This window comes from Denticeps clupeoides, unplaced genomic scaffold, assembly GCF_900700375.1.
Source record: "Denticeps clupeoides unplaced genomic scaffold, fDenClu1.1, whole genome shotgun sequence".
NCBI classification, from domain to species: Eukaryota; Metazoa; Chordata; class Actinopteri; order Clupeiformes; family Denticipitidae; genus Denticeps; species Denticeps clupeoides.
The window spans coordinates 17430-38453 of record NW_021630089.1 but is presented as its reverse complement, the minus strand read 5'-3'; the positions used below and the strand labels follow the sequence as shown (position 1 = coordinate 38453).

The 21024-nt window shown below is 40.9% G+C and overlaps 75 non-coding genes and 5 pseudogenes across 75 annotated transcripts; all 80 read right to left on the bottom strand.

Moving 5' to 3' along the window:
• Positions 1-50: 50 nt before the first annotated feature.
• LOC114783039 (5S ribosomal RNA) lies at positions 51-169 on the bottom strand. Its single transcript, XR_003748314.1, has one exon. It is a non-coding gene; the product is annotated as a 5S ribosomal RNA (ribosomal RNA).
• Positions 170-312: 143 nt separating this feature from the next.
• On the bottom strand, positions 313-431 carry LOC114783038 (5S ribosomal RNA). Its single transcript, XR_003748313.1, has one exon. It is a non-coding gene; the product is annotated as a 5S ribosomal RNA (ribosomal RNA).
• A 144-nt stretch (positions 432-575) lies between these two features.
• LOC114783037 (5S ribosomal RNA) lies at positions 576-694 on the bottom strand. The gene has a single exon (XR_003748312.1). It is a non-coding gene; the product is annotated as a 5S ribosomal RNA (ribosomal RNA).
• A 143-nt stretch (positions 695-837) lies between these two features.
• On the bottom strand, positions 838-956 carry LOC114783036 (5S ribosomal RNA). Its single transcript, XR_003748311.1, has one exon. It is a non-coding gene; the product is annotated as a 5S ribosomal RNA (ribosomal RNA).
• Positions 957-1099: 143 nt separating this feature from the next.
• On the bottom strand, positions 1100-1218 carry LOC114783034 (5S ribosomal RNA). Its single transcript, XR_003748309.1, has one exon. It is a non-coding gene; the product is annotated as a 5S ribosomal RNA (ribosomal RNA).
• Positions 1219-1362: 144 nt separating this feature from the next.
• Positions 1363-1481, bottom strand: LOC114783033 (5S ribosomal RNA). The gene has a single exon (XR_003748308.1). It is a non-coding gene; the product is annotated as a 5S ribosomal RNA (ribosomal RNA).
• A 144-nt stretch (positions 1482-1625) lies between these two features.
• Positions 1626-1744, bottom strand: LOC114783032 (5S ribosomal RNA). Its single transcript, XR_003748307.1, has one exon. It is a non-coding gene; the product is annotated as a 5S ribosomal RNA (ribosomal RNA).
• A 144-nt stretch (positions 1745-1888) lies between these two features.
• On the bottom strand, positions 1889-2007 carry LOC114783031 (5S ribosomal RNA). The gene has a single exon (XR_003748306.1). It is a non-coding gene; the product is annotated as a 5S ribosomal RNA (ribosomal RNA).
• Positions 2008-2151: 144 nt separating this feature from the next.
• LOC114783030 (5S ribosomal RNA) lies at positions 2152-2270 on the bottom strand. Its single transcript, XR_003748305.1, has one exon. It is a non-coding gene; the product is annotated as a 5S ribosomal RNA (ribosomal RNA).
• A 143-nt stretch (positions 2271-2413) lies between these two features.
• Positions 2414-2532, bottom strand: LOC114783029 (5S ribosomal RNA). Its single transcript, XR_003748304.1, has one exon. It is a non-coding gene; the product is annotated as a 5S ribosomal RNA (ribosomal RNA).
• Positions 2533-2677: 145 nt separating this feature from the next.
• LOC114783028 (5S ribosomal RNA) lies at positions 2678-2796 on the bottom strand. Its single transcript, XR_003748303.1, has one exon. It is a non-coding gene; the product is annotated as a 5S ribosomal RNA (ribosomal RNA).
• Positions 2797-2940: 144 nt separating this feature from the next.
• LOC114783027 (5S ribosomal RNA) lies at positions 2941-3059 on the bottom strand. Its single transcript, XR_003748302.1, has one exon. It is a non-coding gene; the product is annotated as a 5S ribosomal RNA (ribosomal RNA).
• Positions 3060-3202: 143 nt separating this feature from the next.
• LOC114783026 (5S ribosomal RNA) lies at positions 3203-3321 on the bottom strand. The gene has a single exon (XR_003748301.1). It is a non-coding gene; the product is annotated as a 5S ribosomal RNA (ribosomal RNA).
• Positions 3322-3465: 144 nt separating this feature from the next.
• Positions 3466-3584, bottom strand: LOC114783025 (5S ribosomal RNA). The gene has a single exon (XR_003748300.1). It is a non-coding gene; the product is annotated as a 5S ribosomal RNA (ribosomal RNA).
• Positions 3585-3727: 143 nt separating this feature from the next.
• Positions 3728-3846, bottom strand: LOC114783022 (5S ribosomal RNA). Its single transcript, XR_003748298.1, has one exon. It is a non-coding gene; the product is annotated as a 5S ribosomal RNA (ribosomal RNA).
• Positions 3847-3990: 144 nt separating this feature from the next.
• On the bottom strand, positions 3991-4109 carry LOC114783021 (5S ribosomal RNA). The gene has a single exon (XR_003748297.1). It is a non-coding gene; the product is annotated as a 5S ribosomal RNA (ribosomal RNA).
• A 144-nt stretch (positions 4110-4253) lies between these two features.
• LOC114783020 (5S ribosomal RNA) lies at positions 4254-4372 on the bottom strand. The gene has a single exon (XR_003748296.1). It is a non-coding gene; the product is annotated as a 5S ribosomal RNA (ribosomal RNA).
• A 143-nt stretch (positions 4373-4515) lies between these two features.
• On the bottom strand, positions 4516-4634 carry LOC114783019 (5S ribosomal RNA). The gene has a single exon (XR_003748295.1). It is a non-coding gene; the product is annotated as a 5S ribosomal RNA (ribosomal RNA).
• Positions 4635-4778: 144 nt separating this feature from the next.
• LOC114783018 (5S ribosomal RNA) lies at positions 4779-4897 on the bottom strand. The gene has a single exon (XR_003748294.1). It is a non-coding gene; the product is annotated as a 5S ribosomal RNA (ribosomal RNA).
• A 144-nt stretch (positions 4898-5041) lies between these two features.
• On the bottom strand, positions 5042-5160 carry LOC114783284 (5S ribosomal RNA). The gene has a single exon (XR_003748465.1). It is a non-coding gene; the product is annotated as a 5S ribosomal RNA (ribosomal RNA).
• Positions 5161-5305: 145 nt separating this feature from the next.
• On the bottom strand, positions 5306-5424 carry LOC114783283 (5S ribosomal RNA). The gene has a single exon (XR_003748464.1). It is a non-coding gene; the product is annotated as a 5S ribosomal RNA (ribosomal RNA).
• A 143-nt stretch (positions 5425-5567) lies between these two features.
• Positions 5568-5686, bottom strand: LOC114783282 (5S ribosomal RNA). The gene has a single exon (XR_003748463.1). It is a non-coding gene; the product is annotated as a 5S ribosomal RNA (ribosomal RNA).
• A 144-nt stretch (positions 5687-5830) lies between these two features.
• On the bottom strand, positions 5831-5949 carry LOC114783281 (5S ribosomal RNA). The gene has a single exon (XR_003748462.1). It is a non-coding gene; the product is annotated as a 5S ribosomal RNA (ribosomal RNA).
• A 144-nt stretch (positions 5950-6093) lies between these two features.
• Positions 6094-6212, bottom strand: LOC114783280 (5S ribosomal RNA). The gene has a single exon (XR_003748461.1). It is a non-coding gene; the product is annotated as a 5S ribosomal RNA (ribosomal RNA).
• A 144-nt stretch (positions 6213-6356) lies between these two features.
• On the bottom strand, positions 6357-6475 carry LOC114783278 (5S ribosomal RNA). Its single transcript, XR_003748459.1, has one exon. It is a non-coding gene; the product is annotated as a 5S ribosomal RNA (ribosomal RNA).
• A 144-nt stretch (positions 6476-6619) lies between these two features.
• LOC114783277 (5S ribosomal RNA) lies at positions 6620-6738 on the bottom strand. Its single transcript, XR_003748458.1, has one exon. It is a non-coding gene; the product is annotated as a 5S ribosomal RNA (ribosomal RNA).
• Positions 6739-6882: 144 nt separating this feature from the next.
• Positions 6883-7001, bottom strand: LOC114783276 (5S ribosomal RNA). The gene has a single exon (XR_003748457.1). It is a non-coding gene; the product is annotated as a 5S ribosomal RNA (ribosomal RNA).
• Positions 7002-7145: 144 nt separating this feature from the next.
• Positions 7146-7264, bottom strand: LOC114783275 (5S ribosomal RNA). Its single transcript, XR_003748456.1, has one exon. It is a non-coding gene; the product is annotated as a 5S ribosomal RNA (ribosomal RNA).
• Positions 7265-7408: 144 nt separating this feature from the next.
• LOC114783274 (5S ribosomal RNA) lies at positions 7409-7527 on the bottom strand. Its single transcript, XR_003748455.1, has one exon. It is a non-coding gene; the product is annotated as a 5S ribosomal RNA (ribosomal RNA).
• A 144-nt stretch (positions 7528-7671) lies between these two features.
• LOC114783273 (5S ribosomal RNA) lies at positions 7672-7790 on the bottom strand. Its single transcript, XR_003748454.1, has one exon. It is a non-coding gene; the product is annotated as a 5S ribosomal RNA (ribosomal RNA).
• A 144-nt stretch (positions 7791-7934) lies between these two features.
• On the bottom strand, positions 7935-8053 carry LOC114783272 (5S ribosomal RNA). The gene has a single exon (XR_003748453.1). It is a non-coding gene; the product is annotated as a 5S ribosomal RNA (ribosomal RNA).
• Positions 8054-8197: 144 nt separating this feature from the next.
• Positions 8198-8316, bottom strand: LOC114783271 (5S ribosomal RNA). Its single transcript, XR_003748452.1, has one exon. It is a non-coding gene; the product is annotated as a 5S ribosomal RNA (ribosomal RNA).
• Positions 8317-8460: 144 nt separating this feature from the next.
• Positions 8461-8579, bottom strand: LOC114783269 (5S ribosomal RNA). Its single transcript, XR_003748451.1, has one exon. It is a non-coding gene; the product is annotated as a 5S ribosomal RNA (ribosomal RNA).
• Positions 8580-8723: 144 nt separating this feature from the next.
• Positions 8724-8842, bottom strand: LOC114783268 (5S ribosomal RNA). Its single transcript, XR_003748450.1, has one exon. It is a non-coding gene; the product is annotated as a 5S ribosomal RNA (ribosomal RNA).
• A 144-nt stretch (positions 8843-8986) lies between these two features.
• On the bottom strand, positions 8987-9105 carry LOC114783266 (5S ribosomal RNA). Its single transcript, XR_003748448.1, has one exon. It is a non-coding gene; the product is annotated as a 5S ribosomal RNA (ribosomal RNA).
• A 144-nt stretch (positions 9106-9249) lies between these two features.
• Positions 9250-9368, bottom strand: LOC114783265 (5S ribosomal RNA). The gene has a single exon (XR_003748447.1). It is a non-coding gene; the product is annotated as a 5S ribosomal RNA (ribosomal RNA).
• Positions 9369-9512: 144 nt separating this feature from the next.
• On the bottom strand, positions 9513-9631 carry LOC114783264 (5S ribosomal RNA). Its single transcript, XR_003748446.1, has one exon. It is a non-coding gene; the product is annotated as a 5S ribosomal RNA (ribosomal RNA).
• A 143-nt stretch (positions 9632-9774) lies between these two features.
• On the bottom strand, positions 9775-9893 carry LOC114783263 (5S ribosomal RNA). The gene has a single exon (XR_003748445.1). It is a non-coding gene; the product is annotated as a 5S ribosomal RNA (ribosomal RNA).
• Positions 9894-10037: 144 nt separating this feature from the next.
• Positions 10038-10156, bottom strand: LOC114783262 (5S ribosomal RNA). Its single transcript, XR_003748444.1, has one exon. It is a non-coding gene; the product is annotated as a 5S ribosomal RNA (ribosomal RNA).
• Positions 10157-10300: 144 nt separating this feature from the next.
• LOC114783261 (5S ribosomal RNA) lies at positions 10301-10419 on the bottom strand. Its single transcript, XR_003748443.1, has one exon. It is a non-coding gene; the product is annotated as a 5S ribosomal RNA (ribosomal RNA).
• Positions 10420-10563: 144 nt separating this feature from the next.
• Positions 10564-10682, bottom strand: LOC114783260 (5S ribosomal RNA). The gene has a single exon (XR_003748442.1). It is a non-coding gene; the product is annotated as a 5S ribosomal RNA (ribosomal RNA).
• A 144-nt stretch (positions 10683-10826) lies between these two features.
• Positions 10827-10945, bottom strand: LOC114783259 (5S ribosomal RNA). Its single transcript, XR_003748441.1, has one exon. It is a non-coding gene; the product is annotated as a 5S ribosomal RNA (ribosomal RNA).
• A 144-nt stretch (positions 10946-11089) lies between these two features.
• Positions 11090-11208, bottom strand: LOC114783258 (5S ribosomal RNA). The gene has a single exon (XR_003748440.1). It is a non-coding gene; the product is annotated as a 5S ribosomal RNA (ribosomal RNA).
• Positions 11209-11352: 144 nt separating this feature from the next.
• LOC114783256 (5S ribosomal RNA) lies at positions 11353-11471 on the bottom strand. Its single transcript, XR_003748439.1, has one exon. It is a non-coding gene; the product is annotated as a 5S ribosomal RNA (ribosomal RNA).
• A 145-nt stretch (positions 11472-11616) lies between these two features.
• On the bottom strand, positions 11617-11735 carry LOC114783243 (5S ribosomal RNA). Its single transcript, XR_003748437.1, has one exon. It is a non-coding gene; the product is annotated as a 5S ribosomal RNA (ribosomal RNA).
• Positions 11736-11879: 144 nt separating this feature from the next.
• On the bottom strand, positions 11880-11998 carry LOC114783232 (5S ribosomal RNA). Its single transcript, XR_003748436.1, has one exon. It is a non-coding gene; the product is annotated as a 5S ribosomal RNA (ribosomal RNA).
• A 144-nt stretch (positions 11999-12142) lies between these two features.
• Positions 12143-12261, bottom strand: LOC114783220 (5S ribosomal RNA). Its single transcript, XR_003748435.1, has one exon. It is a non-coding gene; the product is annotated as a 5S ribosomal RNA (ribosomal RNA).
• Positions 12262-12405: 144 nt separating this feature from the next.
• LOC114783208 (5S ribosomal RNA) lies at positions 12406-12524 on the bottom strand. Its single transcript, XR_003748434.1, has one exon. It is a non-coding gene; the product is annotated as a 5S ribosomal RNA (ribosomal RNA).
• Positions 12525-12669: 145 nt separating this feature from the next.
• LOC114783197 (5S ribosomal RNA) lies at positions 12670-12788 on the bottom strand. Its single transcript, XR_003748433.1, has one exon. It is a non-coding gene; the product is annotated as a 5S ribosomal RNA (ribosomal RNA).
• A 145-nt stretch (positions 12789-12933) lies between these two features.
• LOC114783185 (5S ribosomal RNA) lies at positions 12934-13052 on the bottom strand. Its single transcript, XR_003748432.1, has one exon. It is a non-coding gene; the product is annotated as a 5S ribosomal RNA (ribosomal RNA).
• Positions 13053-13196: 144 nt separating this feature from the next.
• LOC114783173 (5S ribosomal RNA) lies at positions 13197-13315 on the bottom strand. The gene has a single exon (XR_003748431.1). It is a non-coding gene; the product is annotated as a 5S ribosomal RNA (ribosomal RNA).
• Positions 13316-13459: 144 nt separating this feature from the next.
• On the bottom strand, positions 13460-13578 carry LOC114783162 (5S ribosomal RNA). Its single transcript, XR_003748429.1, has one exon. It is a non-coding gene; the product is annotated as a 5S ribosomal RNA (ribosomal RNA).
• A 144-nt stretch (positions 13579-13722) lies between these two features.
• Positions 13723-13841, bottom strand: LOC114783150 (5S ribosomal RNA). The gene has a single exon (XR_003748423.1). It is a non-coding gene; the product is annotated as a 5S ribosomal RNA (ribosomal RNA).
• Positions 13842-13985: 144 nt separating this feature from the next.
• Positions 13986-14104, bottom strand: LOC114783059 (5S ribosomal RNA). The gene has a single exon (XR_003748333.1). It is a non-coding gene; the product is annotated as a 5S ribosomal RNA (ribosomal RNA).
• Positions 14105-14248: 144 nt separating this feature from the next.
• On the bottom strand, positions 14249-14367 carry LOC114783081 (5S ribosomal RNA). Its single transcript, XR_003748356.1, has one exon. It is a non-coding gene; the product is annotated as a 5S ribosomal RNA (ribosomal RNA).
• A 144-nt stretch (positions 14368-14511) lies between these two features.
• On the bottom strand, positions 14512-14630 carry LOC114783139 (5S ribosomal RNA). Its single transcript, XR_003748412.1, has one exon. It is a non-coding gene; the product is annotated as a 5S ribosomal RNA (ribosomal RNA).
• Positions 14631-14775: 145 nt separating this feature from the next.
• On the bottom strand, positions 14776-14895 carry LOC114783131 (5S ribosomal RNA). The gene has a single exon (XR_003748404.1). It is a non-coding gene; the product is annotated as a 5S ribosomal RNA (ribosomal RNA).
• Positions 14896-15039: 144 nt separating this feature from the next.
• LOC114783127 (5S ribosomal RNA) lies at positions 15040-15158 on the bottom strand. Its single transcript, XR_003748400.1, has one exon. It is a non-coding gene; the product is annotated as a 5S ribosomal RNA (ribosomal RNA).
• A 144-nt stretch (positions 15159-15302) lies between these two features.
• LOC114783115 (5S ribosomal RNA) lies at positions 15303-15421 on the bottom strand. Its single transcript, XR_003748388.1, has one exon. It is a non-coding gene; the product is annotated as a 5S ribosomal RNA (ribosomal RNA).
• Positions 15422-15565: 144 nt separating this feature from the next.
• Positions 15566-15684, bottom strand: LOC114783104 (5S ribosomal RNA). The gene has a single exon (XR_003748377.1). It is a non-coding gene; the product is annotated as a 5S ribosomal RNA (ribosomal RNA).
• A 144-nt stretch (positions 15685-15828) lies between these two features.
• LOC114783092 (5S ribosomal RNA) lies at positions 15829-15947 on the bottom strand. The gene has a single exon (XR_003748366.1). It is a non-coding gene; the product is annotated as a 5S ribosomal RNA (ribosomal RNA).
• Positions 15948-16091: 144 nt separating this feature from the next.
• On the bottom strand, positions 16092-16210 carry LOC114783080 (5S ribosomal RNA). Its single transcript, XR_003748355.1, has one exon. It is a non-coding gene; the product is annotated as a 5S ribosomal RNA (ribosomal RNA).
• A 143-nt stretch (positions 16211-16353) lies between these two features.
• Positions 16354-16472, bottom strand: LOC114783069 (5S ribosomal RNA). The gene has a single exon (XR_003748343.1). It is a non-coding gene; the product is annotated as a 5S ribosomal RNA (ribosomal RNA).
• A 144-nt stretch (positions 16473-16616) lies between these two features.
• LOC114783058 (5S ribosomal RNA) lies at positions 16617-16735 on the bottom strand. Its single transcript, XR_003748332.1, has one exon. It is a non-coding gene; the product is annotated as a 5S ribosomal RNA (ribosomal RNA).
• Positions 16736-16879: 144 nt separating this feature from the next.
• Positions 16880-16998, bottom strand: LOC114783047 (5S ribosomal RNA). Its single transcript, XR_003748321.1, has one exon. It is a non-coding gene; the product is annotated as a 5S ribosomal RNA (ribosomal RNA).
• Positions 16999-17142: 144 nt separating this feature from the next.
• Positions 17143-17261, bottom strand: LOC114783090 (5S ribosomal RNA). The gene has a single exon (XR_003748364.1). It is a non-coding gene; the product is annotated as a 5S ribosomal RNA (ribosomal RNA).
• A 144-nt stretch (positions 17262-17405) lies between these two features.
• On the bottom strand, positions 17406-17524 carry LOC114783035 (5S ribosomal RNA). Its single transcript, XR_003748310.1, has one exon. It is a non-coding gene; the product is annotated as a 5S ribosomal RNA (ribosomal RNA).
• A 144-nt stretch (positions 17525-17668) lies between these two features.
• On the bottom strand, positions 17669-17788 carry LOC114783122 (5S ribosomal RNA). Its single transcript, XR_003748394.1, has one exon. It is a non-coding gene; the product is annotated as a 5S ribosomal RNA (ribosomal RNA).
• Positions 17789-17932: 144 nt separating this feature from the next.
• On the bottom strand, positions 17933-18051 carry LOC114783023 (5S ribosomal RNA). The gene has a single exon (XR_003748299.1). It is a non-coding gene; the product is annotated as a 5S ribosomal RNA (ribosomal RNA).
• A 144-nt stretch (positions 18052-18195) lies between these two features.
• On the bottom strand, positions 18196-18314 carry LOC114783142 (5S ribosomal RNA). Its single transcript, XR_003748415.1, has one exon. It is a non-coding gene; the product is annotated as a 5S ribosomal RNA (ribosomal RNA).
• Positions 18315-18459: 145 nt separating this feature from the next.
• Positions 18460-18578, bottom strand: LOC114783095 (5S ribosomal RNA). Its single transcript, XR_003748369.1, has one exon. It is a non-coding gene; the product is annotated as a 5S ribosomal RNA (ribosomal RNA).
• A 143-nt stretch (positions 18579-18721) lies between these two features.
• Positions 18722-18840, bottom strand: LOC114783279 (5S ribosomal RNA). Its single transcript, XR_003748460.1, has one exon. It is a non-coding gene; the product is annotated as a 5S ribosomal RNA (ribosomal RNA).
• A 143-nt stretch (positions 18841-18983) lies between these two features.
• LOC114783200 (uncharacterized) lies at positions 18984-19103 on the bottom strand (annotated as a pseudogene).
• A 144-nt stretch (positions 19104-19247) lies between these two features.
• LOC114783063 (5S ribosomal RNA) lies at positions 19248-19366 on the bottom strand. The gene has a single exon (XR_003748337.1). It is a non-coding gene; the product is annotated as a 5S ribosomal RNA (ribosomal RNA).
• Positions 19367-19511: 145 nt separating this feature from the next.
• LOC114783182 (uncharacterized) lies at positions 19512-19630 on the bottom strand (annotated as a pseudogene).
• Positions 19631-19774: 144 nt separating this feature from the next.
• Positions 19775-19892, bottom strand: LOC114783187 (uncharacterized; annotated as a pseudogene).
• A 145-nt stretch (positions 19893-20037) lies between these two features.
• LOC114783066 (5S ribosomal RNA) lies at positions 20038-20157 on the bottom strand. The gene has a single exon (XR_003748340.1). It is a non-coding gene; the product is annotated as a 5S ribosomal RNA (ribosomal RNA).
• A 137-nt stretch (positions 20158-20294) lies between these two features.
• Positions 20295-20413, bottom strand: LOC114783233 (uncharacterized; annotated as a pseudogene).
• Positions 20414-20550: 137 nt separating this feature from the next.
• LOC114783234 (uncharacterized) lies at positions 20551-20669 on the bottom strand (annotated as a pseudogene).
• Positions 20670-20813: 144 nt separating this feature from the next.
• Positions 20814-20932, bottom strand: LOC114783141 (5S ribosomal RNA). Its single transcript, XR_003748414.1, has one exon. It is a non-coding gene; the product is annotated as a 5S ribosomal RNA (ribosomal RNA).
• Positions 20933-21024: the final 92 nt, after the last annotated feature.

The following is a 21024-nucleotide window of genomic DNA, read 5'->3' as shown; positions in this document are numbered from 1 at the left end:
AACAAAGCGATGCAAAAAAACTTCATTTTAAAAAGTTTTTCAACAGTTAAAGCTTACAGCACCTGGTATTCCCAGGAGGTCTCCCATCCAAGTACTAACCAGGCCCAAGCCTTCTTAGCTTCCGAGATCAGACGAGACCGGGCGTTCTTGGGCTGGTATGGCCGTAAGCAATCTCTGCTTGAAAATCTTGGACTTTAAACAACCTAGGCTTGAAAACATATCACAGAGTGAAAATACCTCTTAACTTACTTTAGAAAAAACTAACAAAGCGATGCAAAAAAACTTCATTTTAAAAAGTTTTTCAACAGTTAAAGCTTACAGCACCTGGTATTCCCAGGAGGTCTCCCATCCAAGTACTAACCAGGCCCAAGCCTTCTTAGCTTCCGAGATCAGACGAGACCGGGCGTTCTTGGGCTGGTATGGCCGTAAGCAATCTCTGCTTGAAAATCTTGGACTTTAAACAACCTAGGCTTGAAAACATATCACAGAGTGAAAATACCTCTTAACTTACTTTAGAAAAAAACTAACAAAGCGATGCAAAAAAACTTCATTTTAAAAAGTTTTTCAACAGTTAAAGCTTACAGCACCTGGTATTCCCAGGAGGTCTCCCATCCAAGTACTAACCAGGCCCAAGCCTTCTTAGCTTCCGAGATCAGACGAGACCGGGCGTTCTTGGGCTGGTATGGCCGTAAGCAATCTCTGCTTGAAAATCTTGGACTTTAAACAACCTAGGCTTGAAAACATATCACAGAGTGAAAATACCTCTTAACTTACTTTAGAAAAAAACTAACAAAGCGATGCAAAAAAACTTCATTTTAAAAAGTTTTTCAACAGTTAAGCTTACAGCACCTGGTATTCCCAGGAGGTCTCCCATCCAAGTACTAACCAGGCCCAAGCCTTCTTAGCTTCCGAGATCAGACGAGACCGGGCGTTCTTGGGCTGGTATGGCCGTAAGCAATCTCTGCTTGAAAATCTTGGACTTTAAACAACCTAGGCTTGAAAACATATCACAGAGTGAAAATACCTCTTAACTTACTTTAGAAAAAACTAACAAAGCGATGCAAAAAAACTTCATTTTAAAAAGTTTTTCAACAGTTAAAGCTTACAGCACCTGGTATTCCCAGGAGGTCTCCCATCCAAGTACTAACCAGGCCCAAGCCTTCTTAGCTTCCGAGATCAGACGAGACCGGGCGTTCTTGGGCTGGTATGGCCGTAAGCAATCTCTGCTTGAAAATCTTGGACTTTAAACAACCTAGGCTTGAAAACATATCACAGAGTGAAAATACCTCTTAACTTACTTTAGAAAAAAACTAACAAAGCGATGCAAAAAAACTTCATTTTAAAAAGTTTTTCAACAGTTAAAGCTTACAGCACCTGGTATTCCCAGGAGGTCTCCCATCCAAGTACTAACCAGGCCCAAGCCTTCTTAGCTTCCGAGATCAGACGAGACCGGGCGTTCTTGGGCTGGTATGGCCGTAAGCAATCTCTGCTTGAAAATCTTGGACTTTAAACAACCTAGGCTTGAAAACATATCACAGAGTGAAAATACCTCTTAACTTACTTTAGAAAAAAACTAACAAAGCGATGCAAAAAAACTTCATTTTAAAAAGTTTTTCAACAGTTAAAGCTTACAGCACCTGGTATTCCCAGGAGGTCTCCCATCCAAGTACTAACCAGGCCCAAGCCTTCTTAGCTTCCGAGATCAGACGAGACCGGGCGTTCTTGGGCTGGTATGGCCGTAAGCAATCTCTGCTTGAAAATCTTGGACTTTAAACAACCTAGGCTTGAAAACATATCACAGAGTGAAAATACCTCTTAACTTACTTTAGATAAAAACTAACAAAGCGATGCAAAAAAACTTCATTTTAAAAAGTTTTTCAACAGTTAAAGCTTACAGCACCTGGTATTCCCAGGAGGTCTCCCATCCAAGTACTAACCAGGCCCAAGCCTTCTTAGCTTCCGAGATCAGACGAGACCGGGCGTTCTTGGGCTGGTATGGCCGTAAGCAATCTCTGCTTGAAAATCTTGGACTTTAAACAACCTAGGCTTGAAAACATATCACAGAGTGAAAATACCTCTTAACTTACTTTAGAAATAAACTAACAAAGCGATGCAAAAAAACTTCATTTTAAAAAGTTTTTCAACAGTTAAAGCTTACAGCACCTGGTATTCCCAGGAGGTCTCCCATCCAAGTACTAACCAGGCCCAAGCCTTCTTAGCTTCCGAGATCAGACGAGACCGGGCGTTCTTGGGCTGGTATGGCCGTAAGCAATCTCTGCTTGAAAATCTTGGACTTTAAACAACCTAGGCTTGAAAACATATCACAGAGTGAAAATACCTCTTAACTTACTTTAGAAAAAACTAACAAAGCGATGCAAAAAAACTTCATTTTAAAAAGTTTTTCAACAGTTAAAGCTTACAGCACCTGGTATTCCCAGGAGGTCTCCCATCCAAGTACTAACCAGGCCCAAGCCTTCTTAGCTTCCGAGATCAGACGAGACCGGGCGTTCTTGGGCTGGTATGGCCGTAAGCAATCTCTGCTTGAAAATCTTGGACTTTAAACAACCTAGGCTTGAAAACATATCACAGAGTGAAAATACCTCTTAACTTACTTTAGAAAAAAACTAACAAAGCGATGCAAAAAAAACTTCATTTTAAAAAGTTTTTCAACAGTTAAAGCTTACAGCACCTGGTATTCCCAGGAGGTCTCCCATCCAAGTACTAACCAGGCCCAAGCCTTCTTAGCTTCCGAGATCAGACGAGACCGGGCGTTCTTGGGCTGGTATGGCCGTAAGCAATCTCTGCTTGAAAATCTTGGACTTTAAACAACCTAGGCTTGAAAACATATCACAGAGTGAAAATACCTCTTAACTTACTTTAGAAAAAAACTAACAAAGCGATGCAAAAAAACTTCATTTTAAAAAGTTTTTCAACAGTTAAAGCTTACAGCACCTGGTATTCCCAGGAGGTCTCCCATCCAAGTACTAACCAGGCCCAAGCCTTCTTAGCTTCCGAGATCAGACGAGACCGGGCGTTCTTGGGCTGGTATGGCCGTAAGCAATCTCTGCTTGAAAATCTTGGACTTTAAACAACCTAGGCTTGAAAACATATCACAGAGTGAAAATACCTCTTAACTTACTTTAGAAAAAACTAACAAAGCGATGCAAAAAAACTTCATTTTAAAAAGTTTTTCAACAGTTAAAGCTTACAGCACCTGGTATTCCCAGGAGGTCTCCCATCCAAGTACTAACCAGGCCCAAGCCTTCTTAGCTTCCGAGATCAGACGAGACCGGGCGTTCTTGGGCTGGTATGGCCGTAAGCAATCTCTGCTTGAAAATCTTGGACTTTAAACAACCTAGGCTTGAAAACATATCACAGAGTGAAAATACCTCTTAACTTACTTTAGAAAAAAACTAACAAAGCGATGCAAAAAAACTTCATTTTAAAAAGTTTTTCAACAGTTAAAGCTTACAGCACCTGGTATTCCCAGGAGGTCTCCCATCCAAGTACTAACCAGGCCCAAGCCTTCTTAGCTTCCGAGATCAGACGAGACCGGGCGTTCTTGGGCTGGTATGGCCGTAAGCAATCTCTGCTTGAAAATCTTGGACTTTAAACAACCTAGGCTTGAAAACATATCACAGAGTGAAAATACCTCTTAACTTACTTTAGAAAAAACTAACAAAGCGATGCAAAAAAACTTCATTTTAAAAAGTTTTTCAACAGTTAAAGCTTACAGCACCTGGTATTCCCAGGAGGTCTCCCATCCAAGTACTAACCAGGCCCAAGCCTTCTTAGCTTCCGAGATCAGACGAGACCGGGCGTTCTTGGGCTGGTATGGCCGTAAGCAATCTCTGCTTGAAAATCTTGGACTTTAAACAACCTAGGCTTGAAAACATATCACAGAGTGAAAATACCTCTTAACTTACTTTAGAAAAAAACTAACAAAGCGATGCAAAAAAACTTCATTTTAAAAAGTTTTTCAACAGTTAAAGCTTACAGCACCTGGTATTCCCAGGAGGTCTCCCATCCAAGTACTAACCAGGCCCAAGCCTTCTTAGCTTCCGAGATCAGACGAGACCGGGCGTTCTTGGGCTGGTATGGCCGTAAGCAATCTCTGCTTGAAAATCTTGGACTTTAAACAACCTAGGCTTGAAAACATATCACAGAGTGAAAATACCTCTTAACTTACTTTAGAAAAAAACTAACAAAGCGATGCAAAAAAACTTCATTTTAAAAAGTTTTTCAACAGTTAAAGCTTACAGCACCTGGTATTCCCAGGAGGTCTCCCATCCAAGTACTAACCAGGCCCAAGCCTTCTTAGCTTCCGAGATCAGACGAGACCGGGCGTTCTTGGGCTGGTATGGCCGTAAGCAATCTCTGCTTGAAAATCTTGGACTTTAAACAACCTAGGCTTGAAAACATATCACAGAGTGAAAATACCTCTTAACTTACTTTAGAAAAAACTAACAAAGCGATGCAAAAAAACTTCATTTTAAAAAGTTTTTCAACAGTTAAAGCTTACAGCACCTGGTATTCCCAGGAGGTCTCCCATCCAAGTACTAACCAGGCCCAAGCCTTCTTAGCTTCCGAGATCAGACGAGACCGGGCGTTCTTGGGCTGGTATGGCCGTAAGCAATCTCTGCTTGAAAATCTTGGACTTTAAACAACCTAGGCTTGAAAACATATCACAGAGTGAAAATACCTCTTAACTTACTTTAGAAAAAAACTAACAAAGCGATGCAAAAAAACTTCATTTTAAAAAGTTTTTCAACAGTTAAAGCTTACAGCACCTGGTATTCCCAGGAGGTCTCCCATCCAAGTACTAACCAGGCCCAAGCCTTCTTAGCTTCCGAGATCAGACGAGACCGGGCGTTCTTGGGCTGGTATGGCCGTAAGCAATCTCTGCTTGAAAATCTTGGACTTTAAACAACCTAGGCTTGAAAACATATCACAGAGTGAAAATACCTCTTAACTTACTTTAGAAAAAAACTAACAAAGCGATGCAAAAAAACTTCATTTTAAAAAGTTTTTCAACAGTTAAAGCTTACAGCACCTGGTATTCCCAGGAGGTCTCCCATCCAAGTACTAACCAGGCCCAAGCCTTCTTAGCTTCCGAGATCAGACGAGACCGGGCGTTCTTGGGCTGGTATGGCCGTAAGCAATCTCTGCTTGAAAATCTTGGACTTTAAACAACCTAGGCTTGAAAACATATCACAGAGTGAAAATACCTCTTAACTTACTTTAGATAAAAAACTAACAAAGCGATGCAAAAAAACTTCATTTTAAAAAGTTTTTCAACAGTTAAAGCTTACAGCACCTGGTATTCCCAGGAGGTCTCCCATCCAAGTACTAACCAGGCCCAAGCCTTCTTAGCTTCCGAGATCAGACGAGACCGGGCGTTCTTGGGCTGGTATGGCCGTAAGCAATCTCTGCTTGAAAATCTTGGACTTTAAACAACCTAGGCTTGAAAACATATCACAGAGTGAAAATACCTCTTAACTTACTTTAGAAAAAACTAACAAAGCGATGCAAAAAAACTTCATTTTAAAAAGTTTTTCAACAGTTAAAGCTTACAGCACCTGGTATTCCCAGGAGGTCTCCCATCCAAGTACTAACCAGGCCCAAGCCTTCTTAGCTTCCGAGATCAGACGAGACCGGGCGTTCTTGGGCTGGTATGGCCGTAAGCAATCTCTGCTTGAAAATCTTGGACTTTAAACAACCTAGGCTTGAAAACATATCACAGAGTGAAAATACCTCTTAACTTACTTTAGAAAAAAACTAACAAAGCGATGCAAAAAAACTTCATTTTAAAAAGTTTTTCAACAGTTAAAGCTTACAGCACCTGGTATTCCCAGGAGGTCTCCCATCCAAGTACTAACCAGGCCCAAGCCTTCTTAGCTTCCGAGATCAGACGAGACCGGGCGTTCTTGGGCTGGTATGGCCGTAAGCAATCTCTGCTTGAAAATCTTGGACTTTAAACAACCTAGGCTTGAAAACATATCACAGAGTGAAAATACCTCTTAACTTACTTTAGAAAAAAACTAACAAAGCGATGCAAAAAAACTTCATTTTAAAAAGTTTTTCAACAGTTAAAGCTTACAGCACCTGGTATTCCCAGGAGGTCTCCCATCCAAGTACTAACCAGGCCCAAGCCTTCTTAGCTTCCGAGATCAGACGAGACCGGGCGTTCTTGGGCTGGTATGGCCGTAAGCAATCTCTGCTTGAAAATCTTGGACTTTAAACAACCTAGGCTTGAAAACATATCACAGAGTGAAAATACCTCTTAACTTACTTTAGAAAAAAACTAACAAAGCGATGCAAAAAAACTTCATTTTAAAAAGTTTTTCAACAGTTAAAGCTTACAGCACCTGGTATTCCCAGGAGGTCTCCCATCCAAGTACTAACCAGGCCCAAGCCTTCTTAGCTTCCGAGATCAGACGAGACCGGGCGTTCTTGGGCTGGTATGGCCGTAAGCAATCTCTGCTTGAAAATCTTGGACTTTAAACAACCTAGGCTTGAAAACATATCACAGAGTGAAAATACCTCTTAACTTACTTTAGATAAAAACTAACAAAGCGATGCAAAAAAACTTCATTTTAAAAAGTTTTTCAACAGTTAAAGCTTACAGCACCTGGTATTCCCAGGAGGTCTCCCATCCAAGTACTAACCAGGCCCAAGCCTTCTTAGCTTCCGAGATCAGACGAGACCGGGCGTTCTTGGGCTGGTATGGCCGTAAGCAATCTCTGCTTGAAAATCTTGGACTTTAAACAACCTAGGCTTGAAAACATATCACAGAGTGAAAATACCTCTTAACTTACTTTAGATAAAAACTAACAAAGCGATGCAAAAAAACTTCATTTTAAAAAGTTTTTCAACAGTTAAAGCTTACAGCACCTGGTATTCCCAGGAGGTCTCCCATCCAAGTACTAACCAGGCCCAAGCCTTCTTAGCTTCCGAGATCAGACGAGACCGGGCGTTCTTGGGCTGGTATGGCCGTAAGCAATCTCTGCTTGAAAATCTTGGACTTTAAACAACCTAGGCTTGAAAACATATCACAGAGTGAAAATACCTCTTAACTTACTTTAGATAAAAACTAACAAAGCGATGCAAAAAAACTTCATTTTAAAAAGTTTTTCAACAGTTAAAGCTTACAGCACCTGGTATTCCCAGGAGGTCTCCCATCCAAGTACTAACCAGGCCCAAGCCTTCTTAGCTTCCGAGATCAGACGAGACCGGGCGTTCTTGGGCTGGTATGGCCGTAAGCAATCTCTGCTTGAAAATCTTGGACTTTAAACAACCTAGGCTTGAAAACATATCACAGAGTGAAAATACCTCTTAACTTACTTTAGATAAAAACTAACAAAGCGATGCAAAAAAACTTCATTTTAAAAAGTTTTTCAACAGTTAAAGCTTACAGCACCTGGTATTCCCAGGAGGTCTCCCATCCAAGTACTAACCAGGCCCAAGCCTTCTTAGCTTCCGAGATCAGACGAGACCGGGCGTTCTTGGGCTGGTATGGCCGTAAGCAATCTCTGCTTGAAAATCTTGGACTTTAAACAACCTAGGCTTGAAAACATATCACAGAGTGAAAATACCTCTTAACTTACTTTAGATAAAAACTAACAAAGCGATGCAAAAAAACTTCATTTTAAAAAGTTTTTCAACAGTTAAAGCTTACAGCACCTGGTATTCCCAGGAGGTCTCCCATCCAAGTACTAACCAGGCCCAAGCCTTCTTAGCTTCCGAGATCAGACGAGACCGGGCGTTCTTGGGCTGGTATGGCCGTAAGCAATCTCTGCTTGAAAATCTTGGACTTTAAACAACCTAGGCTTGAAAACATATCACAGAGTGAAAATACCTCTTAACTTACTTTAGATAAAAACTAACAAAGCGATGCAAAAAAACTTCATTTTAAAAAGTTTTTCAACAGTTAAAGCTTACAGCACCTGGTATTCCCAGGAGGTCTCCCATCCAAGTACTAACCAGGCCCAAGCCTTCTTAGCTTCCGAGATCAGACGAGACCGGGCGTTCTTGGGCTGGTATGGCCGTAAGCAATCTCTGCTTGAAAATCTTGGACTTTAAACAACCTAGGCTTGAAAACATATCACAGAGTGAAAATACCTCTTAACTTACTTTAGATAAAAACTAACAAAGCGATGCAAAAAAACTTCATTTTAAAAAGTTTTTCAACAGTTAAAGCTTACAGCACCTGGTATTCCCAGGAGGTCTCCCATCCAAGTACTAACCAGGCCCAAGCCTTCTTAGCTTCCGAGATCAGACGAGACCGGGCGTTCTTGGGCTGGTATGGCCGTAAGCAATCTCTGCTTGAAAATCTTGGACTTTAAACAACCTAGGCTTGAAAACATATCACAGAGTGAAAATACCTCTTAACTTACTTTAGATAAAAACTAACAAAGCGATGCAAAAAAACTTCATTTTAAAAAGTTTTTCAACAGTTAAAGCTTACAGCACCTGGTATTCCCAGGAGGTCTCCCATCCAAGTACTAACCAGGCCCAAGCCTTCTTAGCTTCCGAGATCAGACGAGACCGGGCGTTCTTGGGCTGGTATGGCCGTAAGCAATCTCTGCTTGAAAATCTTGGACTTTAAACAACCTAGGCTTGAAAACATATCACAGAGTGAAAATACCTCTTAACTTACTTTAGAAAAAAACTAACAAAGCGATGCAAAAAAACTTCATTTTAAAAAGTTTTTCAACAGTTAAAGCTTACAGCACCTGGTATTCCCAGGAGGTCTCCCATCCAAGTACTAACCAGGCCCAAGCCTTCTTAGCTTCCGAGATCAGACGAGACCGGGCGTTCTTGGGCTGGTATGGCCGTAAGCAATCTCTGCTTGAAAATCTTGGACTTTAAACAACCTAGGCTTGAAAACATATCACAGAGTGAAAATACCTCTTAACTTACTTTAGATAAAAACTAACAAAGCGATGCAAAAAAACTTCATTTTAAAAAGTTTTTCAACAGTTAAAGCTTACAGCACCTGGTATTCCCAGGAGGTCTCCCATCCAAGTACTAACCAGGCCCAAGCCTTCTTAGCTTCCGAGATCAGACGAGACCGGGCGTTCTTGGGCTGGTATGGCCGTAAGCAATCTCTGCTTGAAAATCTTGGACTTTAAACAACCTAGGCTTGAAAACATATCACAGAGTGAAAATACCTCTTAACTTACTTTAGATAAAAACTAACAAAGCGATGCAAAAAAACTTCATTTTAAAAAGTTTTTCAACAGTTAAAGCTTACAGCACCTGGTATTCCCAGGAGGTCTCCCATCCAAGTACTAACCAGGCCCAAGCCTTCTTAGCTTCCGAGATCAGACGAGACCGGGCGTTCTTGGGCTGGTATGGCCGTAAGCAATCTCTGCTTGAAAATCTTGGACTTTAAACAACCTAGGCTTGAAAACATATCACAGAGTGAAAATACCTCTTAACTTACTTTAGATAAAAACTAACAAAGCGATGCAAAAAAACTTCATTTTAAAAAGTTTTTCAACAGTTAAAGCTTACAGCACCTGGTATTCCCAGGAGGTCTCCCATCCAAGTACTAACCAGGCCCAAGCCTTCTTAGCTTCCGAGATCAGACGAGACCGGGCGTTCTTGGGCTGGTATGGCCGTAAGCAATCTCTGCTTGAAAATCTTGGACTTTAAACAACCTAGGCTTGAAAACATATCACAGAGTGAAAATACCTCTTAACTTACTTTAGATAAAAACTAACAAAGCGATGCAAAAAAACTTCATTTTAAAAGTTTTTCAACAGTTAAAGCTTACAGCACCTGGTATTCCCAGGAGGTCTCCCATCCAAGTACTAACCAGGCCCAAGCCTTCTTAGCTTCCGAGATCAGACGAGACCGGGCGTTCTTGGGCTGGTATGGCCGTAAGCAATCTCTGCTTGAAAATCTTGGACTTTAAACAACCTAGGCTTGAAAACATATCACAGAGTGAAAATACCTCTTAACTTACTTTAGATAAAAACTAACAAAGCGATGCAAAAAAACTTCATTTTAAAAAGTTTTTCAACAGTTAAAGCTTACAGCACCTGGTATTCCCAGGAGGTCTCCCATCCAAGTACTAACCAGGCCCAAGCCTTCTTAGCTTCCGAGATCAGACGAGACCGGGCGTTCTTGGGCTGGTATGGCCGTAAGCAATCTCTGCTTGAAAATCTTGGACTTTAAACAACCTAGGCTTGAAAACATATCACAGAGTGAAAATACCTCTTAACTTACTTTAGAAAAAAACTAACAAAGCGATGCAAAAAAACTTCATTTTAAAAAGTTTTTCAACAGTTAAAGCTTACAGCACCTGGTATTCCCAGGAGGTCTCCCATCCAAGTACTAACCAGGCCCAAGCCTTCTTAGCTTCCGAGATCAGACGAGACCGGGCGTTCTTGGGCTGGTATGGCCGTAAGCAATCTCTGCTTGAAAATCTTGGACTTTAAACAACCTAGGCTTGAAAACATATCACAGAGTGAAAATACCTCTTAACTTACTTTAGATAAAAACTAACAAAGCGATGCAAAAAAACTTCATTTTAAAAAGTTTTTCAACAGTTAAAGCTTACAGCACCTGGTATTCCCAGGAGGTCTCCCATCCAAGTACTAACCAGGCCCAAGCCTTCTTAGCTTCCGAGATCAGACGAGACCGGGCGTTCTTGGGCTGGTATGGCCGTAAGCAATCTCTGCTTGAAAATCTTGGACTTTAAACAACCTAGGCTTGAAAACATATCACAGAGTGAAAATACCTCTTAACTTACTTTAGATAAAAACTAACAAAGCGATGCAAAAAAACTTCATTTTAAAAAGTTTTTCAACAGTTAAAGCTTACAGCACCTGGTATTCCCAGGAGGTCTCCCATCCAAGTACTAACCAGGCCCAAGCCTTCTTAGCTTCCGAGATCAGACGAGACCGGGCGTTCTTGGGCTGGTATGGCCGTAAGCAATCTCTGCTTGAAAATCTTGGACTTTAAACAACCTAGGCTTGAAAACATATCACAGAGTGAAAATACCTCTTAACTTACTTTAGATAAAAACTAACAAAGCGATGCAAAAAAACTTCATTTTAAAAAGTTTTTCAACAGTTAAAGCTTACAGCACCTGGTATTCCCAGGAGGTCTCCCATCCAAGTACTAACCAGGCCCAAGCCTTCTTAGCTTCCGAGATCAGACGAGACCGGGCGTTCTTGGGCTGGTATGGCCGTAAGCAATCTCTGCTTGAAAATCTTGGACTTTAAACAACCTAGGCTTGAAAACATATCACAGAGTGAAAATACCTCTTAACTTACTTTAGATAAAAACTAACAAAGCGATGCAAAAAAACTTCATTTTAAAAAGTTTTTCAACAGTTAAAGCTTACAGCACCTGGTATTCCCAGGAGGTCTCCCATCCAAGTACTAACCAGGCCCAAGCCTTCTTAGCTTCCGAGATCAGACGAGACCGGGCGTTCTTGGGCTGGTATGGCCGTAAGCAATCTCTGCTTGAAAATCTTGGACTTTAAACAACCTAGGCTTGAAAACATATCACAGAGTGAAAATACCTCTTAACTTACTTTAGATAAAAACTAACAAAGCGATGCAAAAAAACTTCATTTTAAAAAGTTTTTCAACAGTTTAAAGCTTACAGCACCTGGTATTCCCAGGAGGTCTCCCATCCAAGTACTAACCAGGCCCAAGCCTTCTTAGCTTCCGAGATCAGACGAGACCGGGCGTTCTTGGGCTGGTATGGCCGTAAGCAATCTCTGCTTGAAAATCTTGGACTTTAAACAACCTAGGCTTGAAAACATATCACAGAGTGAAAATACCTCTTAACTTACTTTAGATAAAAACTAACAAAGCGATGCAAAAAAACTTCATTTTAAAAAGTTTTTCAACAGTTAAAGCTTACAGCACCTGGTATTCCCAGGAGGTCTCCCATCCAAGTACTAACCAGGCCCAAGCCTTCTTAGCTTCCGAGATCAGACGAGACCGGGCGTTCTTGGGCTGGTATGGCCGTAAGCAATCTCTGCTTGAAAATCTTGGACTTTAAACAACCTAGGCTTGAAAACATATCACAGAGTGAAAATACCTCTTAACTTACTTTAGATAAAAACTAACAAAGCGATGCAAAAAAACTTCATTTTAAAAAGTTTTTCAACAGTTAAAGCTTACAGCACCTGGTATTCCCAGGAGGTCTCCCATCCAAGTACTAACCAGGCCCAAGCCTTCTTAGCTTCCGAGATCAGACGAGACCGGGCGTTCTTGGGCTGGTATGGCCGTAAGCAATCTCTGCTTGAAAATCTTGGACTTTAAACAACCTAGGCTTGAAAACATATCACAGAGTGAAAATACCTCTTAACTTACTTTAGATAAAAACTAACAAAGCGATGCAAAAAAACTTCATTTTAAAAAGTTTTTCAACAGTTAAAGCTTACAGCACCTGGTATTCCCAGGAGGTCTCCCATCCAAGTACTAACCAGGCCCAAGCCTTCTTAGCTTCCGAGATCAGACGAGACCGGGCGTTCTTGGGCTGGTATGGCCGTAAGCAATCTCTGCTTGAAAATCTTGGACTTTAAACAACCTAGGCTTGAAAACATATCACAGAGTGAAAATACCTCTTAACTTACTTTAGATAAAAACTAACAAAGCGATGCAAAAAAACATTCATTTTAAAAAGTTTTTCAACAGTTAAAGCTTACAGCACCTGGTATTCCCAGGAGGTCTCCCATCCAAGTACTAACCAGGCCCAAGCCTTCTTAGCTTCCGAGATCAGACGAGACCGGGCGTTCTTGGGCTGGTATGGCCGTAAGCAATCTCTGCTTGAAAATCTTGGACTTTAAACAACCTAGGCTTGAAAACATATCACAGAGTGAAAATACCTCTTAACTTACTTTAGATAAAAACTAACAAAGCGATGCAAAAAAAACTTCATTTTAAAAAGTTTTTCAACAGTTAAAGCTTACAGCACCTGGTATTCCCAGGAGGTCTCCCATCCAAGTACTAACCAGGCCCAAGCCTTCTTAGCTTCCGAGATCAGACGAGACCGGGCGTTCTTGGGCTGGTATGGCCGTAAGCAATCTCTGCTTGAAAATCTTGGACTTTAAACAACCTAGGCTTGAAAACATATCACAGAGTGAAAATACCTCTTAACTTACTTTAGATAAAAACTAACAAAGCGATGCAAAAAAACTTCATTTTAAAAAGTTTTTCAACAGTTAAAGCTTACAGCACCTGGTATTCCCAGGAGGTCTCCCATCCAAGTACTAACCAGGCCCAAGCCTTCTTAGCTTCCGAGATCAGACGAGACCGGGCGTTCTTGGGCTGGTATGGCCGTAAGCAATCTCTGCTTGAAAATCTTGGACTTTAAACAACCTAGGCTTGAAAACATATCACAGAGTGAAAATACCTCTTAACTTACTTTAGATAAAAACTAACAAAGCGATGCAAAAAAACTTCATTTTAAAAAGTTTTTCAACAGTTAAAGCTTACAGCACCTGGTATTCCCAGGAGGTCTCCCATCCAAGTACTAACCAGGCCCAAGCCTTCTTAGCTTCCGAGATCAGACGAGACCGGGCGTTCTTGGGCTGGTATGGCCGTAAGCAATCTCTGCTTGAAAATCTTGGACTTTAAACAACCTAGGCTTGAAAACATATCACAGAGTGAAAATACCTCTTAACTTACTTTAGATAAAAACTAACAAAGCGATGCAAAAAAACTTCATTTTAAAAAGTTTTTCAACAGTTAAAGCTTACAGCACCTGGTATTCCCAGGAGGTCTCCCATCCAAGTACTAACCAGGCCCAAGCCTTCTTAGCTTCCGAGATCAGACGAGACCGGGCGTTCTTGGGCTGGTATGGCCGTAAGCAATCTCTGCTTGAAAATCTTGGACTTTAAACAACCTAGGCTTGAAAACATATCACAGAGTGAAAATACCTCTTAACTTACTTTAGATAAAAACTAACAAAGCGATGCAAAAAAACTTCATTTTAAAAACTTTTTCAACAGTTAAAGCTTACAGCACCTGGTATTCCCAGGAGGTCTCCCATCCAAGTACTAACCAGGTCCAAGCCTTCTTAGCTTCCGAGATCAGACGAGACCGGGCGTTATTGGGCTGGTATGGCCGTAAGCAATCTCTGCTTGAAAATCTTGGACTTTAAACAACCTAGGCTTGAAAACATATCACAGAGTGAAAATACCTCTTAACTTACTTTAGATAAAAACTAACAAAGCGATGCAAAAAAACTTCATTTTAAAAAGTTTTTCAACAGTTAAAGCTTACAGCACCTGGTATTCCCAGGAGGTCTCCCATCCAAGTACTAACCAGGCCCAAGCCTTCTAAGCTTCCGAGATCAGACGAGAACGGGCGTTCTAGGGCTGGTATGGCCGTAAGCAATCTCTGCCTTAAAATCTTGGACTTTAAACAACCTAGGCTTGAAAACATATCACAGAGTGAAAATACCTCTTAACTTACTTTAGATAAAAACTAACAAAGCGATGCAAAAAAACTTCATTTTAAAAAGTTTTTCAACAGTTAAAGCTTACAGCACCTGGTATTCCCAGGAGGTCTCCCATCCAAGTACTAACCAGGCCCAAGCCTTCTTAGCTTCCGAGATCAGACGAGACCGGGCGTTCTTGGGCTGGTATGGCCGTAAGCAATCTCTGCTTGAAAATCTTGGACTTTAAACAACCTAGGCTTGAAAACATATCACAGAGTGAAAATACCTCTTAACTTACTTTAGATAAAAACTAACAAAGCGATGCAAAAAAACTTCATTTTAAAAAGTTTTTCAACAGTTAAATGCTTACAGCACCTGGTATTCCCAGGAGGTCTCCCATCCAAGTACTAACCAGGCCCAAGCCTTCTTAGCTTCCGAGATCAGACGAGACCTGGGCGTTCTTGGGCTGGTATGGCCGTAAGCAATCTCTGCTTGAAAATCTTGGACTTTAAACAACCTAGGCTTGAAAACATATCACAGAGTGAAAATACCTCTTAACTTACTTTAGATAAAAACTAACAAAGCGATGCAAAAAAACTTCATTTTAAAAAGTTTTTCAACAGTTAAAGCTTACAGCACCTGGTATTCCCAGGAGGTCTCCCATCCAAGTACTAACCAGGCCCAAGCCTTCTTAGCTTCCGAGATCAGACGAGACCGGGCGTTCTTGGGCTGGTATGGCCGTAAGCAATCTCTGCTTGAAAATCTTGGACTTTAAACAACCTAGGCTTGAAAACATATCACAGAGTGAAAATACCTCTTAACTTACTTTAGATAAAAACTAACAAAGCGATGCAAAAAAACTTCATTTTAAAAAGTTTTTCAACAGTTAAAGCTTACAGCACCTGGTATTCCCAGGAGGTCTCCCATCCAAGTACTAACCAGGCCCAAGCCTTCTTAGCTTCCGAGATCAGACGAGACCGGGCGTTCTTGGGCTGGTATGGCCGTAAGCAATCTCTGCTTGAAAATCTTGGACTTTAAACAACCTAGGCTTGAAAACATATCACAGAGTGAAAATACCTCTTAACTTACTTTAGATAAAAACTAACAAAGCGATGCAAAAAAACTTCATTTTAAAAAGTTTTTCAACAGTTAAAGCTTACAGCACCTGGTATTCCCAGGAGGTCTCCCATCCAAGTACTAACCAGGCCCAAGCCTTCTTAGCTTCCGAGATCAGACGAGACCGGGCGTTCTTGGGCTGGTATGGCCGTAAGCAATCTCTGCTTGAAAATCTTGGACTTTAAACAACCTAGGCTTGAAAACATATCACAGAGTGAAAATACCTCTTAACTTACTTTAGATAAAAACTAACAAAGCGATGCAAAAAAACTTCATTTTAAAAAGTTTTTCAACAGTTAAAGCTTACAGCACCTGGTATTCCCAGGAGGTCTCCCATCCAAGTACTAACCAGGCCCAAGCCTTCTTAGCTTCCGAGATCAGACGAGACCGGGCGTTCTTGGGCTGGTATGGCCGTAAGCAATCTCTGCTTGAAAATCTTGGACTTTAAACAACCTAGGCTTGAAAACATATCACAGAGTGAAAATACCTCTTAACTTACTTTAGATAAAAACTAACAAAGCGATGCAAAAAAACTTCATTTTAAAAAGTTTTTCAACAGTTAAAGCTTACAGCACCTGGTATTCCCAGGAGGTCTCCCATCCAAGTACTAACCAGGCCCAAGCCTTCTTAGCTTCCGAGATCAGACGAGACCGGGCGTTCTTGGGCTGGTATGGCCGTAAGCAATCTCTGCTTGAAAATCTTGGACTTTAAACAACCTAGGCTTGAAAACATATCACAGAGTGAAAATACCTCTTAACTTACTTTAGATAAAACTAACAAAGCGATGCAAAAAAACTTCATTTTAAAAAGTTTTTCAACAGTTAAAGCTTACAGCACCTGGTATTCCCAGGAGGTCTCCCATCCAAGTACTAACCAGGCCCAAGCCTTCTTAGCTTCCGAGATCAGACGAGACCGGGCGTTCTTGGGCTGGTATGGCCGTAAGCAATCTCTGCTTGAAAATCTTGGACTTTAAACAACCTAGGCTTGAAAACATATCACAGAGTGAAAATACCTCTTAACTTACTTTAGATAAAAACTAACAAAGCGATGCAAAAAAACTTCATTTTAAAAAGTTTTTCAACAGTTAAAGCTTACAGCACCTGGTATTCCCAGGAGGTCTCCCATCCAAGTACTAACCAGGCCCAAGCCTTCTTAGCTTCCGAGATCAGACGAGACCGGGCGTTCTTGGGCTGGTATGGCCGTAAGCAATCTCTGCTTGAAAATCTTGGACTTTAAACAACCTAGGCTTGAAAACATATCACAGAGTGAAAATACCTCTTAACTTACTTTAGATAAAAACTAACAAAGCGATGCAAAAAAACTTCATTTTAAAAAGTTTTTCAACAGTTAAAGCTTACAGCACCTGGTATTCCCAGGAGGTCTCCCATCCAAGTACTAACCAGGCCCAAGCCTTCTTAGCTTCCGAGATCAGACGAGACCGGGCGTTCTTGGGCTGGTATGGCCGTAAGCAATCTCTGCTTGAAAATCTTGGACTTTAAACAACCTAGGCTTGAAAACATATCACAGAGTGAAAATACCTCTTAACTTACTTTAGATAAAAACTAACAAAGCGATGCAAAAAAACTTCATTTTAAAAAGTTTTTCAACAGTTAAAGCTTACAGCACCTGGTATTCCCAGGAGGTCTCCCATCCAAGTACTAACCAGGCCCAAGCCTTCTTAGCTTCCGAGATCAGACGAGACCCGGCGTTCTTGGGCTGGTATGGCCGTAAGCAATCTCTGCTTGAAAATCTTGGACTTTAAACAACCTAGGCTTGAAAACATATCACAGAGTGAAAATACCTCTTAACTTACTTTAGATAAAAACTAACAAAGCGATGCAAAAAAACTTCATTTTAAAAAGTTTTTCAACAGTTAAAGCTTACAGCACCTGGTATTCCCAGGAGGTCTCCCATCCAAGTACTAACCAGGCCCAAGCCTTCTTAGCTTCCGAGATCAGACGAGACCGGGCGTTCTTGGGCTGGTATGGCCGTAAGCAATCTCTGCTTGAAAATCTTGGACTTTAAACAACCTAGGCTTGAAAACATATCACAGAGTGAAAATACCTCTTAACTTACTTTAGATAAAAACTAACAAAGCGATGCAAAAAAACTTCATTTTAAAAAGTTTTTCAACAGTTAAAGCTTACAGCACCTGGTATTCCCAGGAGGTCCTCCCATCCAAGTACTAACCAGGCCCAAGCCTTCTTAGCTTCCGAGATCAGACGAGACCGGGCGTTCTTGGGCTGGTATGGCCGTAAGCAATCTCTGCTTGAAAATCTTGGACTTTAAACAACCTAGGCTTGAAAACATATCACAGAGTGAAAATACCTCTTAACTTACTTTAGATAAAAACTAACAAAGCGATGCAAAAAAACTTCATTTTAAAAAGTTTTTCAACAGTTAAAGCTTACAGCACCTGGTATTCCCAGGAGGTCTCCCATCCAAGTACTAACCAGGCCCAAGCCTTCTTAGCTTCCGAGATCAGACGAGACCGGGCGTTCTTGGGCTGGTATGGCCGTAAGCAATCTCTGCTTGACAATCTTGGACTTTAAACAACCTAGGCTTGAAAACATATCACAGAGTGAAAATACCTCTTAACTTACTTTAGATAAAAACTAACAAAGCGATGCAAAAAAACTTCATTTTAAAAAGTTTTTCAACAGTTAAAGCTTACAGCACCTGGTATTCCCAGGAGGTCTCCCATCCAAGTACTAACCAGGCCCAAGCCTTCTTAGCTTCTGAGATCAGACGAGACCGGGCGTTCTTGGGATGGTATGGCCGTAAGCAATCTCTGCCTTGAAAATCTTGGACTTTAAACAACCTAGGCTTGAAAACATATCACAGAGTGAAAATACCTCTTAACTTACTTTAGATAAAAACTAACAAAGCGATGCAAAAAAACTTCATTTTAAAAAGTTTTTCAACAGTTAAAGCTTACAGCACCTGGTATTCCTAGGAGGTCTCCCATCCAAGTACTAACCAGGCCCAAGCCTTCTTAGCTTCCGAGATCAGATGAGACCGGGCTTTCTTGGGCTGGTATGGCCGTAAGCAATCTCTGCTTGAAAATCTTGGACTTTAAACAACCTAGGCTTGAAAACATATCACAGAGTGAAAATACCTCTTAACTTACTTTAGATAAAAACTAACAAAGCGATGCAAAAAAACTTCATTTTAAAAAGTTTTTCAACAGTTAAGCTTACAGCACCTGGTATTCCCAGGAGGTCTCCCATCCAAGTACTAACCAGGCCCAAGCCTTCTTAGCTTCCGAGATCAGACGAGACCGGGCGTTCTTGGGCTGGTATGGCCGTAAGCAATCTCTGCTTGAAAATCTTGGACTTTAAACAACCTAGGCTTAAAACATATCACAGAGTGACAATACCTCTTAACTTACTTTAGATAAAAACTAACAAAGCGATGCAAAAAAACTTCATTTTAAAAAGTTTTTCAACAGTTAAAGCTTACAGAATCTGGTATTCCCAGGAGGTCTCCCATCCAAGTACTAACCAGGCCCAAGCCTTCTTAGCTTCCTGAGATCAGACGAGACCGGGCGTTCTTGGGCTGGTATGGCCGTAAGCAATCTCTGCTTGAAAATCTTGGACTTTAAACAACCTAGGCTTGAAAACATATCACAGAGTGAAAATACCTCTTAACTTACTTTAGATAAAAACTAACAAAGCGATGCAAAAAAACTTCATTTTAAAAAGTTTTTCAACAGTTAAAGCTTACAGCACCTGGTATTCCTAGGAGGTCTCCCATCCAAGTACTAACCAGGCCCAAGCCTTCTTAGCTTCCGAGATCAGACGAGACCGGGCGTTCTTGGGCTGGTATGGCCGTAAGCAATCTCTGCTTGAAAATCTTGGACTTTAAACAACCTAGGCTTGAAAAACATATCACAGAGTGAAAATACCTCTTAACTTACTTTAGATAAAAACTAACAAAGCGATGCAAAAAAAATTCATTTTAAAAAGTTTTTCAACAGTTAAAGCTTACAGCACCTGGTATTCCCAGGAGGTCTCCCATCCAAGTACTAACCAGGCCCAAGCTTTCTTAGCTTCCTAGATCAGACGAGACCGGGCGTTCTTGGGATGGTATGGCCGTAAGCAATCTCTGCTTGAAAATCTTGGACTTTAAACAACCTAGGCTTGAAAACATATCACAGAGTGAAAATACCTCTTAACTTACTTTAGATAAAAACTAACAAAGCGATGCAAAAAAACTTCATTTTAAAAAGTTTTTCAACAGTTAAAGCTTACAGCACCTGGTATTCCAAGGAGGTCTCCATCCAAGTACTAACCAGGCCCAAGCCTTCTTAGCTTCTGAGATCAGACGAGACCGAGCGTTCTTGGGCTGGTATGGCCGTAAGCAATCTCTGCCTTGAAAATCTTGGACTTTAAACAACCTAGGCTTGAAAACATATCACAGAGTGAAAATACCTCTTAACTTACTTTAGATAAAAACTAACAAAGCGATGCAAAAAAACTTCATTTTAAAAAGTTTTTCAACAGTTAAAGCTTACAGCACCTGGTATTCCCAGGAGGTCTCCCATCCAAGTACTAACCAGGCCCAAGCCTTCTTAACTTCCGAGATCAGACTGAGACCGGGCGTTCTTGGGCTGGTATGGCCGTAAGCAATCTCTGCTTGAAAATCTTGGACTTTAAACAACCTAGGCTTGAAAACATATCACAGAGTGAAAATACCTCTTAACTTTCTTTAGATAAAAACTAACAAAGCGATGCAAAAAAACTTCATTTTAAAAAGTTTTTCAACAGTTAAAGCACCTGTTATTCCCAGGAGGTCTACCATCCAAGTACTAACCAGGCCCAAGCCTTCTTAGCTTCCGAGATCAGACGAGACCGTGCGTTCTTGGGCTGGTATGGCCGTAAGCATTCTCTGCTTGACAATCTTGGACTTTAAACCACCTAGGCTTGAAAACATATCACAGAGTGAAAATACCTCTTAACTTACTTTAGATAAAAACTAACAAAGCGATGCAAAAAAAATTCATTTTAAAAAGTTTTTCAACAGTTAAAGCACCTGTTATTCACAGGAGGTCTCCCATCCAAGTACTAACCAAGCCCAAGCCTTCTTAGCTTCCGAGATCAGATGAGACCGTGCGTTCTTGGGCTGGTATGGCCGTAAGCAATCTCTGCTTGAAAATCTTGGACTTTAAACAACCTAGGCTTAAAAACATATCACAGAGTGACAATACCTCTTAACTTACTTTAGATAAAAACTAACAAAGCGATGCAAAAAAACTTCATTTTAAAAAGTTTTTCAACAGTTAAAGCTTACAGCACCTGGTATTCCCAGGAGGTCTCCCATCCAAGTACTAACCAGGCCCAAGCCTTCTTAGCTTCTGAGATCAGACGAGACCGGGCGTTCTTGGGATGGTATGGCCGTAAGCAATCTCTGCCTTAAAATCTTGGACTTTAAACAACCTAGGCTTGAAAACATATCACAGAGTGAAAATACCTCTTAACTTACTTTAGAGAAAAA